Below are 12,386 nucleotides of genomic sequence, written 5' to 3' on the forward strand. Positions count from 1 at the left end.
CATAATGGTGTGGTGCTTTATTTAATTAGTTTAGTTACAACGAGCTTAGTTCAAAATCACGGGCGATTGCTCTAAGACAGCGAGGGAGGCTCAGCCTCCTCTAAAAATGACGAACATCGTGTAGGATGAATTGCGCTAGGCTTATGTTATAGCCGATCTTATAACATTGCTATTTCAGATCCAGAATCATAGAAATATATGTGCTCAACCCAACTGCAGTGCGAAATCATTCCGTTATAACTTTCCCCAGTTCGCCTAATGTGTGCGTGAGTTTTTCCCCCTCATGACAGCGCGATGCAGCCCAGCCTCAGTGGACTTCAATGGCATTTGGGAGCTATGCGCTTTTCAATATCAAAATGCAAGATGGTTATTGGACAATTACTGCGAAAACGCCCGCCCACGGACTCCCAGCCTCACAGTGGGAGGGACATGGCAGTTTCCGCGAGGAGACTGGTGACTGGTGAAAGCGGCCGGATATTTTCTTTGATTGACAGCTCGTTTCAACTATAGACAGGCAGCGGTGAATTTCAGTTCAGTCCCATGCGGATTCGCAAGTGCTGTGGTGTATTGTAAGAGATCAGCTTACATTTCGATTTCATTCATTACATACGGTTTCTACCAGCTTTTTTAGTTTGTATATATTTTCATTGTAAATAAAGTGTAAATATAGTGTTGTCAATTTTGCTATCTTAGTTCCAGAAATGTCGTTTATTTGAGTGACTGAACTTGAACTTGAGGGGGCTAGTCAGCTAGCAAGAAAGCTGCAAACGGATGCCAAGCATTGCTGATTTAATTTTGGCGAAGCCATTTGCCAGTCTTCCTTTTGAGGAAAAAATTAAAATTAAAGAGCAGGGTAGACCAACGCCTCAAATTGACTTGGTGAAAAAGGTAGGGAATAATACTCGTTCCTTTCAGCTCTCCTGGTACGAGAAAGTGAATTGGCTAACAGCAAGTGACCCACATCAACAACAGTAAATAGGCTACTTTAGTAATATGTCATGGATGGACCAAAAATATAGAATCTATTTAAAATGTTTATGCTGAGTATATTATATCGGAATATATATTTTTCTGGATATGAATTAAACACAGCTACAATTTGGAAAACATTTTAAACAAAAACACAGCCGAGAACATTTCACACTACAGACCTGGATTAAAAGTGAAGGGTTATCAAAATTGTCAATAAAACATTTCTCAGTCAAAATAAGTAAAATATAGGGAAAGTGTCATTGAATGAAATGTGTGGCCCCCAGCTCTGTTTGGCTCCCCAAGGTCAGTGCTTGTGCCTATTCCAGAACACTCTGCTGTTACTGCTGAGGTTCCTGACAAAGAGCTGCTTTCAATAATGATCAATTTTTAAACAACATGCCACAATTTTAAAATATAAAATGTTAAAATATACCCCCCCAACACCACCATCATGTATATTGGACAGTAGGCTAATGGGCCAAAAGAACCTGTTATTTCACAGTTTGTGACGCTGCCAACAATCAGCCAGATCAGAGGCAAGAGTATGGGCAAAATTGATGTGTTTTTCTTTTTTCTTTTAAAATCTGGAAATATCGTAACCGACCAGCCTCCCCTGTTTGAAAGACTACCAGCCACCACTGCTCAAAATCCTAGTGAAATCTGACAATACAGACAAATATGAATGTTTCTCAAACATTTATTCTGCCAAATGAGAATACAGTATACCTTAACCCTTTCGGGGACACTTAGTTTTCAGAGCCGATATCAAACAAATAAATAAGCTTAAACTGATAGTGAAGTTTAGAAAGAAAGTTTGCTCACCATTTCTGTCCTATCTCAAAAACAGCTTTCATTATTTAAGTGCTAGCGAGAGCTACTTTACGAGATGGGCTAAAACACAAAGAAAAAAACTAAGGTCTTGCTTGGTCTTACTTAGTTTAGCCCAAAATATAAGTTGTCAAGTTGTAAAACAACATCACAGGAAAGATGAACATCCTTGAGAGTATTTCACAGTACGCAGCTACTGTACATTCTTATAAACTCAATGTGTATGTCTGACTGAGTCTTACATAACAGAGTTTTAATGTAAGTAACAGTGATATGTTAGAGAACAGAGGAGGAAACGTCTTTAAATCAACAATTAAAGCCAACATTACAGTATATAACTAAGTAGAAGAACTTATAATACAGAAAGTCAACTATCCATTCTTATCACTGTTGTGACACTGTTGTGAGCTCTGTGCCCAATCCAATGAGACTAGTTTAGACTATAGGCTGAGCCTAGACAGGGAATACAAGTCAAGTTGGCCAGAACTGAATATGAAATAAGGGGCTACAGTAGTTTATGCCATGCAAGACGGTTAATTCAACAGAAAGAGAGGTGCACTAAAGGCGCTGATCAGACAGGAGCAGGTGAGTGGGCCATCACTTGCCATTTGCTTTTATCCAAGCTTGATTAAGGCATATAAATATGGGGATTACTTTATTTTCACTCTTATATCATTCAACTGGAGGTGGATAGCCTACTGTGCATGTTGTCTTTTTTCTTTTTAATTGCGTGGGTTTTTGATAGCCTGCACATCAGTGCTGATATGGTGACTTCTGACACACCCACCAAACGAAAGAAAACAAACTCGGAAGCCTATTGCAAAGGCCAATGCGGTCACAATGTTTTGAAATGTTTTCCTACAGTTTCCATTCTTATGCAACGCGTTGTCATCTTTAACTCGAGGAAAGCGTTGTGGGCTACTACATTGCGGCCAAATAGGCTACCTCGTTCAATTATTGGCCTAGATCAAACCGTAGCTAAACCATCTCAAAACGGCGCATTGGTTGAACTTGGCCCTGTTTTCTCTGTTGACATTTACTGGCCAGGATCACGCAGACCTCTTCAGCATCAGCTCCCGTGTCACTCTCCTGTTCCTCACTCACTCTCTTAAAAAATCATCGTACATCCATCTAGCCAACGAACTGAAAGGACACATTAAATCTTCTCTCGCCATAACTATTGCTACTAATGGCTTTTAGTTTTCACTCGCAATAGTTGAAGAACATACCAATACACAGATGGGACAGAATATAGAAAGCTGTCAAGTTTAACTGTTCACGCTAATATTGGCTAACATTTTCCATAAAGTTTAATTTAGCTGCCATAATGTTAAAAGGGACAAGTAGCCTACAACATCACATTTTCTTCCCCTTAGATAAACATTAAGCAATTAACAATGACTGACATCAACTTACAATCTCTTGTTCACTGTATCATTCACTGCGAATTAAGTCCTCTTCTCTTACGGTAACAACTCTGCCGGCCTCAGGAACATAACGTTACAGCAAGTAGGCCTAATAACATACAGTTCCCGCCTGAACCGCGCATGCCTGCCTACCTGGCTATGCTGGGAAACATAACGATAATTTTATTCATGTTGTAGCTAGAACTTGTAGACATATTATTGTTTGACTCGTTTTCTTGCTGGTTTGTGTTATGTGCAAGTCTGCGCTATTTTCAGTAGGGGGGCTTAGGAACATTAGGGCGGGCTTAAGCCCCCCTAAAATCGACCTAACAACATCCATGACCTATTTATTTGTTTGTTTATTTATTTGTTGGTGTATGTGTGTTTATCTATATACTTACCTATTGACCTTATTTATTTATTTATTTATTTATCCACCAACTTCTTATTTGTTTTTGTTTGTTTACCTACCTACCTATTTATGTATTTATTTACCTGCTTCTTTATTTTTCTATTTGTTTACCTACCTGCCTGCCTACCTATTTATTTCGTTAATTAGCTTTTTAGTTAGTCATTTTTATTTATCTACATTGTTTGTGTGTTTGTTTTTTTATATCCACCAACTTCTTTATTTGTCTATTTGTTTGCTGACCTACCAACCTATTTATTTATTTATTTATTTATTTACTTACCAACTTCTTTATTTGTCCATTTGTTTGTTTACTTGTTTACCTGCCTACATATTTATTTAGTTAATTAGTTTGTTAGTTAGTTAGCCATTTGTATTTATCTATACGTTTGTTTGTTCACCTACCTACCTGCCTACCTGTTTTATTTATTTAATTTATTTACCTACCTACTTATTTGTCTCTTTGTTTATTTGTTCACCTACCTGCCTGCCTACCTATTTTGTTTGTTTTTGTTTGTTTGTTTGTTTTTTGTTTACCTACCTACCTGCCTACCTATTTATTTAGTTAATTAGTTTGTTCATTAGTTAGTCATTTTTATTGATCTACATATTTATTTATTTATTTATTTATTTATTTATTCCTGATGCAGGGTTACAGTGAATTATTGGCCAAAGGAAGGAAGGACAGTTTAATTTTATAATTGGATCAAAAATATTTAATGGAAAATATGCCATTTAAAAAATAAATAAATAAAAATTAATGAAATGGCTGTTACCAGCTGCAAGAAATAAAGCTTTAAATAAATAAATAATTAATAGACACACATTGTATTGGCGGTCATCTCATCTCATCTCATTATCTGTAGCCGCTTTATCCTGTTCTACAGGGTTGCAGGCAAGCTGGAGCCTATCCCAGCTGACTACGGGCGAAAGGCGGCGTACACCCTGGACAAGTCACCAGGTCATCACAGGTGGAGGTCGTTATATTTTGAAATAAATTCTGTTAAAATTCCTTCACAATTTCATTCAATCTCTAGGTTTTTTTGTTTGTTTTTTACAGTTATCTTAAATAGGTATAATTTCTGAAAATACAGAAGTACTAATCTTAAAAAAAAAAGTGTGTGTGTGTTCTTGGCACGATATCATTGTTCTGTTCTTTACTCTTCCTGTGTTTTTAAATGCTGAAACACTGCGGCAGAAACCTGGGAAGGAGTTTTTTCAGGCTGGTTCCTGGACCTCAGCGTCCTCTCCCGGCTTTATTAACCCTTTCCAGAAGGACACACCCTGAATAACTCTTTATGGTACTAGAAGTAACCATCCATCTATTATCTGTAGCTGCTTATCCTGTCCTACAGGGTCGCAGGCAAGATGGAGCCTATCCCAGCTGAGTATGGGTGAGAGGTGGGGGACAAGTCACCAGGTCATCACCGAGCTGCACATAGACAATCATTCACACTCACACCTACGGTCAATTTAGAGCCACCAATTAACCTAACCTGCATGTCTTTGGGGGGAAACCAGAGCACCCGGAGGAAACCCACACAGACACAAGGAGAACATGCAAACTCCACACAGAAAGGCCCTCTCCAGCCACGGGGATCGAACCCAGGACCTTCTTGCTGCGAGGCAACAGTGCTAACCACTACACCACCGTGCCACCCTCGAAGTAACCAAAAATATTCAAAAGCAACACTTTAAACCTTCACGTCTCAGGATCTGCACGCTGCGTTTCAGGACGTGTTGCTGGATCAGACGTGAAGTCAGGTGGTACCATGTTGGAGAACCTTGCTCCCGCTGCCCTTCCTCAGTCTGCTGCTCCAGTAACATGCCTCTTCGTTAGTCAGTCCCTCTCAAACAGAAACAAAAGCTTCGTGTTAAGTCGTGCTCGCAGAGGGTTTTTTATCGCTGTGCAGAAAAACAGCCATGTTGAGAAAACCTGAGCGCTTTCAGGCCTCGCTTTGGATGCAAATCAGTGAACGGACGCGTAATTGCTGGACTGTGTTGATGGGTTACCGTGGAGACGATGAGAGCTTTTCGAGGACCGGGCTTTTCTCACAGACCTCCCGCGCAGCCATGGCGCCTTCATCCATCCTCCCTGCTTTCTTTCAAGGAAAGTACAGTGCTGCCTTTCATCCGCACCATTCAGGCGCCGAGTCAAAGGGAAAGAAACTGTCGCACTGGAGGAAGAGAGCAGATGATTTTACACACACACACACACGTCTTCGTTTAGTCCTGCTGCACTGCGCTGTCGTGTTTCTCCTGCTTAGAACACTTGAGTCTCTTCATGAAGAGCTTGATGAGTAACTAAAAAGCAGGAGAAACACAAAACATTCATGATTTATACAAAAACTGATGAAGAATAATAAACCACTGTGTGTTGTGCTGTTATGGTAAAATAACCAGCGATGAAGCAGATGCTGAAGTTGATTATTTTCCTCTAACAGCATGACTGTGTTTTGTTCCTCTTATACCACTGGACTTTTCCACCATCATGAATTTAATGTTGTGGAACGTAAACAGATCGAGTTCCTGTTCTCACTTACTGTATGTTGTTCTGTAACAGCGATAAACAGTCGTTCCTTCGCCAGCATCTCTTGTTTTTTTTTTCTCTCTGAGTTAATAAGATGAAAAAAAAAAAAAAAACCTCAGCTTGTCATGTGACCAAGAAACCGCAAGGATCTGTTCTGATCCTGAAGACGTCGCAAAACTTAAAGTCGCAGCTTCACCTCTGACCTCTGACCCTGGAGACTCCTTCCAGACATGTTCCATCCAAGAAATAAACATCTCCTCACCCTGGAGAAAACTTCACCACTGATTACGCGCATTGTGTACGAGCTGTTACTATGGAAACAATAGCGTATTAGAATGAATGCAAATTCAAAATATAATCAAGACCGTCTCATACAGCTTTACAGACTCAGCGTTTAAAGTTAAACTTAAACTCGGTGTTAGACTTACAGAACATTAATCATCAATTAGACTCAATTGAGCTTATGTTCAGAATTATAGTTCTGATCGTGAGTTTATTTTCGTCGATCTGTGATCCTGATGTTGCTTTAAACACTCCGCGGCCACTTTAAGAGGAACTTGCTCTTGATTCTGAGATCCCTGTTCTTGGCTGCAGGAGTGGAACCCAACGTGGTGTTCTGTTCTATTCTGTTTTATGATGAGATGCTTTTCTGCTCACCACGGTTGTAAAGAGTGATTATATGAGTTACTATATGAGTCCTTCTTGGAAACAAAGCTCAAACCACCTCAAATCAGTCCATTTTCCTCTGACCCTCTCTTCTCAACAAGGCGTTTGCTTACTTTCCACCCACAGAACTGTCGCTCACTCACTCATTCACTCAGTGTTTTTTGTTTTTCACACCATTCTGTGTAAACTCTAGAGACTGTTGTTTGTAGAACCAGTGCTTTAAGTGGGCTGGTACGCACTGGTATGCAGTACCGCCACTTCTAGATTTTAACCCTTGGTGTACCAGGACTTTTCACAAGCTCACAGTACCCTTTCCCGTCCTCTCCATATCAGTGTCTCTTGGTGATTCATTATAACCTTTAAACTACATTGCCCAAGCTGCGCTACGCGACGCTCGCCTCTCTCGACACTCACGGGACTACGTGACGCTCACTCGCTTGTTCACGGAGAACTCAGAAACAACAAACGGGAAAAACAAAGAAACAGAAACAGGACAGTAATGTTGGCATGGCTACAGAAGGGCACAAAGAGAACGAGAGTCGAAACAGAGTCAGATGATGAGACAAATCTTCGACAGTCAAATTGTACCACGGCAGAAAATGCAGGTGGGGAGCGGCAAGCTAACACTAGCGCATCTGCTAACAGCAAAGAGCCTGTTGCTATAGCAATGCCTGTTGCTACCAATACTCCAGCCAGCCGTGAGGTTAATATGGGGAGTACTGGCACTTATTTTTTTCCACTTAAAGCACTGAGTGGAACCTAATGTTGTCTTCTGCTGTTGCATGCTGAGATGCTTTTCTGCTCACCATGGGTATAAACAGTGATTATATGAGTTACTGGCAAAACAGCTCAAACCACCTTAAATCTGTCCATTTTCTGATCTCTGACCTCTCTTATCAACAAGCCATTTGTTTCCACCCATAGAACTGTTGCTCACTCACTCACTCAGACCAGTCCATCTGGCTCAAACTAACACCCACGCGACAGTGAAAGAAAATCACACTTTGATGAGATCACAGTGTTTCCCATTCTGATATTTGAACATCGTGAACAATAAAGGGCTGATGACACGAACATGACTCTATGCAATTTCTTAAATAAACTATACAACATGGCAAACATGTTAGATTTCTGTTATAATTACGTGAAAAGAAGCTGTTGTTACGCAAATATCCAACTTTTAATTGCACAGCGCAAGAAAACTGGGTCCGTGGCTCGCGGCCATGCTGTGACGTCAGCGGGAGAACACGCTGCGGTTCACTGGCTGTTCTACTCATAGACATCCTATGGTTCTACTCTGGTTCTACTCAATGGAAATGGCGCATGAAAACGCTGGTGAACTCTCTAGTGCTAGCTCTTCCTCTTCTGGGAGTCTAGAATTGTGTTGATCTCTTCCGAATAGAATCTATGATAGCCTACCCTCTTTACCCTTTGCCTCTTGTTGCTAGGCGGCAGTTACATGAAAGCCGCAAGCTTTCACAAGCAAATACATGACTGATATCACGCCGACTTTATGATTACATTTATGATTATCATGTAGAATCTATAGCTCTACGTACCTTTATCTTATGTCGTTTCACAACACGTTCTGACAGGAGGACTGTCTTTGGATCTGGCATAGCTACTAGTAGACCCCCTCCGGAATACTGGCAGTGTTGCGAGATTGGGAGGAATCCCGCCCAGTTGAGCAACAGATACTGCTGACGTTTTCCAGCCCAAAATATGTTCAAAATGCACTTGAAACCACTCAACTGGGCAGGATTCCTCCCAATCTGGCAACACTGTGTAGGCACTGCTGATGGTAGTAACACACGTTTGTGATGAACTGAACACCCAAGAGATTCTTTTAAGCTGGGAAGGGTGTCAAAACAATCCAAATCGAAGTGTTCAGAGCACAGGACGGATGTTGGCGAGAGCTCCCACTTGTCACGAGTGCGCCTGACTTGCTTCACCCACTTCGCATGCAGCTCGGGATCTCTGGGAAACTTGAATAAACTTACCCCATCCTTGTAGGTTTTGGAGCAAAAGCCGGCAACACAACGCGAAGGCATAATAACTAATATATATATATATATATATATATATATATATATATATATATATATATATATATATAATGTATAATAATAATACTAATAATGACAAACTGAACACCTCTCGCATCAACAACAAACTGGTAAGTTAGGAGGAAGGTTCTTTCGCTGACGTCATATAGCTCCTCCTCCTCTTTTGTCTCCTGGGTGCTGCAGCCCCGTCAAATTTGCCCAAATAGCCGCGTTTTTTATCATAACTTGTAAAATAGGCGCCTTCGTGAATTAATATATGGATCATCGGGAATTACTTTTTATGTTATAAAACATCGCCAAAGATGTCAAAAACGTGTCATCAGCACTTTAACTGAAGCTCTTGATTTGTATCTGCATGATTTGATGCATTCAAGGGATCAACTAATTAGAGAACGGCATCGAACAGCAGATGGATGGGTGGATGGGTGTCAATAAAGGTAACAAAGTGGACATCATTCATTTTTCATCATCATCAGCACTCATGGTTGAAATGCGATTAACTAAAAAGGACAAGAACCTACGGTATCAAGTGATTTCCTCTGCACTGAGAAATCCATCAGAAATCCATGTACAGCTTCATAAATCAGTGAAGAACTGAAAGGGAGATAAGAAATGAAAAGAAGTCCATGCTCTCCTCCTGCTGGAGTACGAGTGCAAGTCTGGGAGCTCTGATAGAAGCTGGTATGTTTGTACATCTGGTTCGAAATTCTTCTCATTTTTCGGTCATTTGCAAATTGCAATTTGTTGTAATTATCTTTGGGTCAGATGTGTGGAAAGTTTTGAACTTGTTCTGTTAAAAAAAAAATGGCTGCACATCAGGAATTTGATTCCATAAAGAGTTTCCACTTTTGTGGACGTTTTTGTAAATGTTATGGCATTTTAGCCACTTCATGTTGACACAGGCTGAAGATGGTGAAGGTCCATCGACACCACACATCTCTCATTTTCTTCTCGAATGTAAAGCCGGGCTGTGAAAGCACACATGACTGCTGTACCGTTGTCCGGTCCGTAGATTAAAGAGCAGGATTGGAGGAAGCAGATACAAAGCCATACTCTTCTGCTCAATCTCTGGGTTTTTTCAGCCAGTAAAGAACATTCGATAGGGTTTTGTTTTTTGGAGTGGGAGCGTCTCGTGTGCTGGAGTGGGTTTTCTCACGCTCTTGGGTTTGACTCGGTCACACTTCTCATGAGAGCAAAACTCTGCCAAAATTCTCCACCGTTTGCTGAAAGAACACAGTAGAAACTTCAACACACTGCAGTGGAGCACAAAGTGAACATTATTGCATCAAAGTGGTTATCTTGGCAGGTTCGACGCTGGAAAAGGTTATGGGTCTTGACCCAAGATCCAACAGGATGTGCTGGATTTAAGCAATCTTTCATCCACTAGCTCAGTAGTCCATCTCTAAACAAGCAACCCAGGTGGGACTTGAACCCACAATCCCCAGCTCCGGAGGTTGATGCCTTATCCATTAGGCCACTGGGCCACATATTGCAGTAAAGGGAAACATCATTGACATATTGTAATAAACACATCATGGGCAACATCATGAGCCAAAAGAACATCTTCATTGCACCTCGGTAGATGGCGATACAACTGGACCTGCACTGGAGGGATGAACATCATTCTTCCAAAATATCTTCCCTCAGGTGGTGCTTTGATGAGGAGCGCAGGTGGCCAAGTGGTTAGAGCGCTTGACCGCTAAGTGAACGGTCCCTGGTTCGAGCCTCGGCTCGACAGGGATCTGGGGCTTGCTCCCTGTCCACCCAGCAGTGAATGGGGACCTGGTGGAAACACTGGGGAAGTTAAAGGCGGCGAGGAAAGGAACTGGCCACCCTACCTCACTATGCCGATGGCCCAGGACAAGTGCGCTCTCTCACAGGCACTCCCCCAATGTACGAATCATATATGGGACTCCCCTTTGCTTGCTTTGATGAGGAGGAGGAGGATGGTGCTGATGGAGGAGAGCACTGTCTAACACATGAAGGTGTTGCATGCTTATCAAACATTCAGTGAACCCTCAAGCACTCTGAAGAGGGGTGGGGTCATCCTGGAGGACACCACACCCATCATATTTGTTTGCTGTAACATGAGCCTAAGCTGCTTTACCTGGCCTGATTCATTTTAATTGTTGAATGCCAGTTAGTGCTCTAGGCTCAAGTTCATGCAAGTTAGCATTCTGTGTTCAAGTTAGTGTTAGGGCTCTAGGCTCAAGTTAGTGTTAGGGTTCTATGCTCAAGTTAGTGTTAGTCAGGGTTCTAGGCTTTAGTTAGGGTTCTAGGCTCATGTTAGTACTAGTTAGGGTTCTATGCTCGTGTTAGTGTTTTATGCTCAAGTTAGTCTTAGTTAGGGCTCTACGCTCAAGTTAGTGTTAGAGTTCTAGGCTCAAGTTATTGTTAGTCAGAGTTCTTGGCTTTAGTTAGGGTTCTAGGATCAAGTTTGTACTAGTTAGGGTTCTATGCTCAAGTTAGTGTTAGTTAGGGCTCTAGGCTCATGTTAGTCAGAGTTCTAGGCTTTAGTTAGGGCTCTATGCTCAAGTTAGTGCTAGTGAGCATTCTATGCTCTAGCTAGTGAAGTTTCTAGGCTTAACTTAGGGTTCTAGGCTTTAGTTAGGTTCTAGGCTCAAGTTAGTACTAGTAAGGGTTCCATACTCAAGTTAGTGTTAGGGTTCTATGCTCAAGTTAGTGTTAGTCAGAGTTTTTGGCTTTGGTTAGGTTTCTAGGCTCAAATTAGTGCTAGTTAGGGCTCTATGCTCAAGTGAGTGTCAGTGTTTTATGCTCAAGTTAGTGCTAGTGAGCATTCTGTGCTCTTGCTAGTGAGGATTCTAGGCTCAAGGTAGTGTTAGTCAGGGTTCTAGGCTTTAGTCAGGGTTCTAGGCTTTAGTTAGTGCTATTTAGGGTTCTAGCTCAAGTGAGTGTTAGTTAGGGTTCTAGGCTCAAGTTAGTGCTATAGGGTTCTAGCTCAAGTGAGTGTTAGTTAGGGTTCTAGGCTCAATTTAGTGCTAGTTAGTGTTTTATGCTCAAGTTAGTGAGGGTTCTTTGCTCTAGCTAGTAAGGGTTCTCAGCTCAAGTTAGCACTAGTTAGTATTCTGTGCTCACTGTCTCCTCATTAAAGTCAAATCAAATCAAATCAAGTTTATTTGTACAGCGCTTTTAACAATAAACATTGTCGCAAAGCAGCTTTACAGAATTTGAATGACTTAAAACATGAGCTAATTTTATCCCTAATCTATCCCCAATGAGCAAGCCTGTGGCGACGGTGGCAAGGAAAAACTCCCTCAGACGACATGAGGAAGAAACCTCGAGAGGAACCAGACTCAAAAAGGAACCCATCCTCATTTGGGCAACAACAGACAGCCTGACTATAATATTAACAGTTTTAACAGGTATAACCCTCAACTGTCCTCATGGGGCCGTCCTTCACAGGAGTGGGGCGATAAAACTCCGAACAGACACAGGGCACCAGGATGGATCAAGCAGGTCCGAGGGGCAGAAGAGGCCAGCATCTCAAT

General features: G+C 41.5%; 1 protein-coding gene and 1 non-coding gene across 3 annotated transcripts in view; one reads left to right on the forward strand and one right to left on the reverse strand.

Annotated features, from left to right (window-relative positions):
- The window catches only part of LOC132887217 (rho guanine nucleotide exchange factor 4-like), a 267,768-nt gene that overhangs the window by 34,263 nt on the left and 221,119 nt on the right, over positions 1–12,386 (forward strand). The gene's annotated exons all lie outside the window — the stretch shown is intronic.
- Positions 10,289–10,361, reverse strand: trnar-ccg (transfer RNA arginine (anticodon CCG)). The gene has a single exon. It is a non-coding gene; the product is annotated as a tRNA-Arg (tRNA).

Source organism: Neoarius graeffei, chromosome 5 (genome assembly GCF_027579695.1).
Source record: "Neoarius graeffei isolate fNeoGra1 chromosome 5, fNeoGra1.pri, whole genome shotgun sequence".
NCBI classification, from domain to species: domain Eukaryota; kingdom Metazoa; phylum Chordata; class Actinopteri; order Siluriformes; family Ariidae; genus Neoarius; species Neoarius graeffei.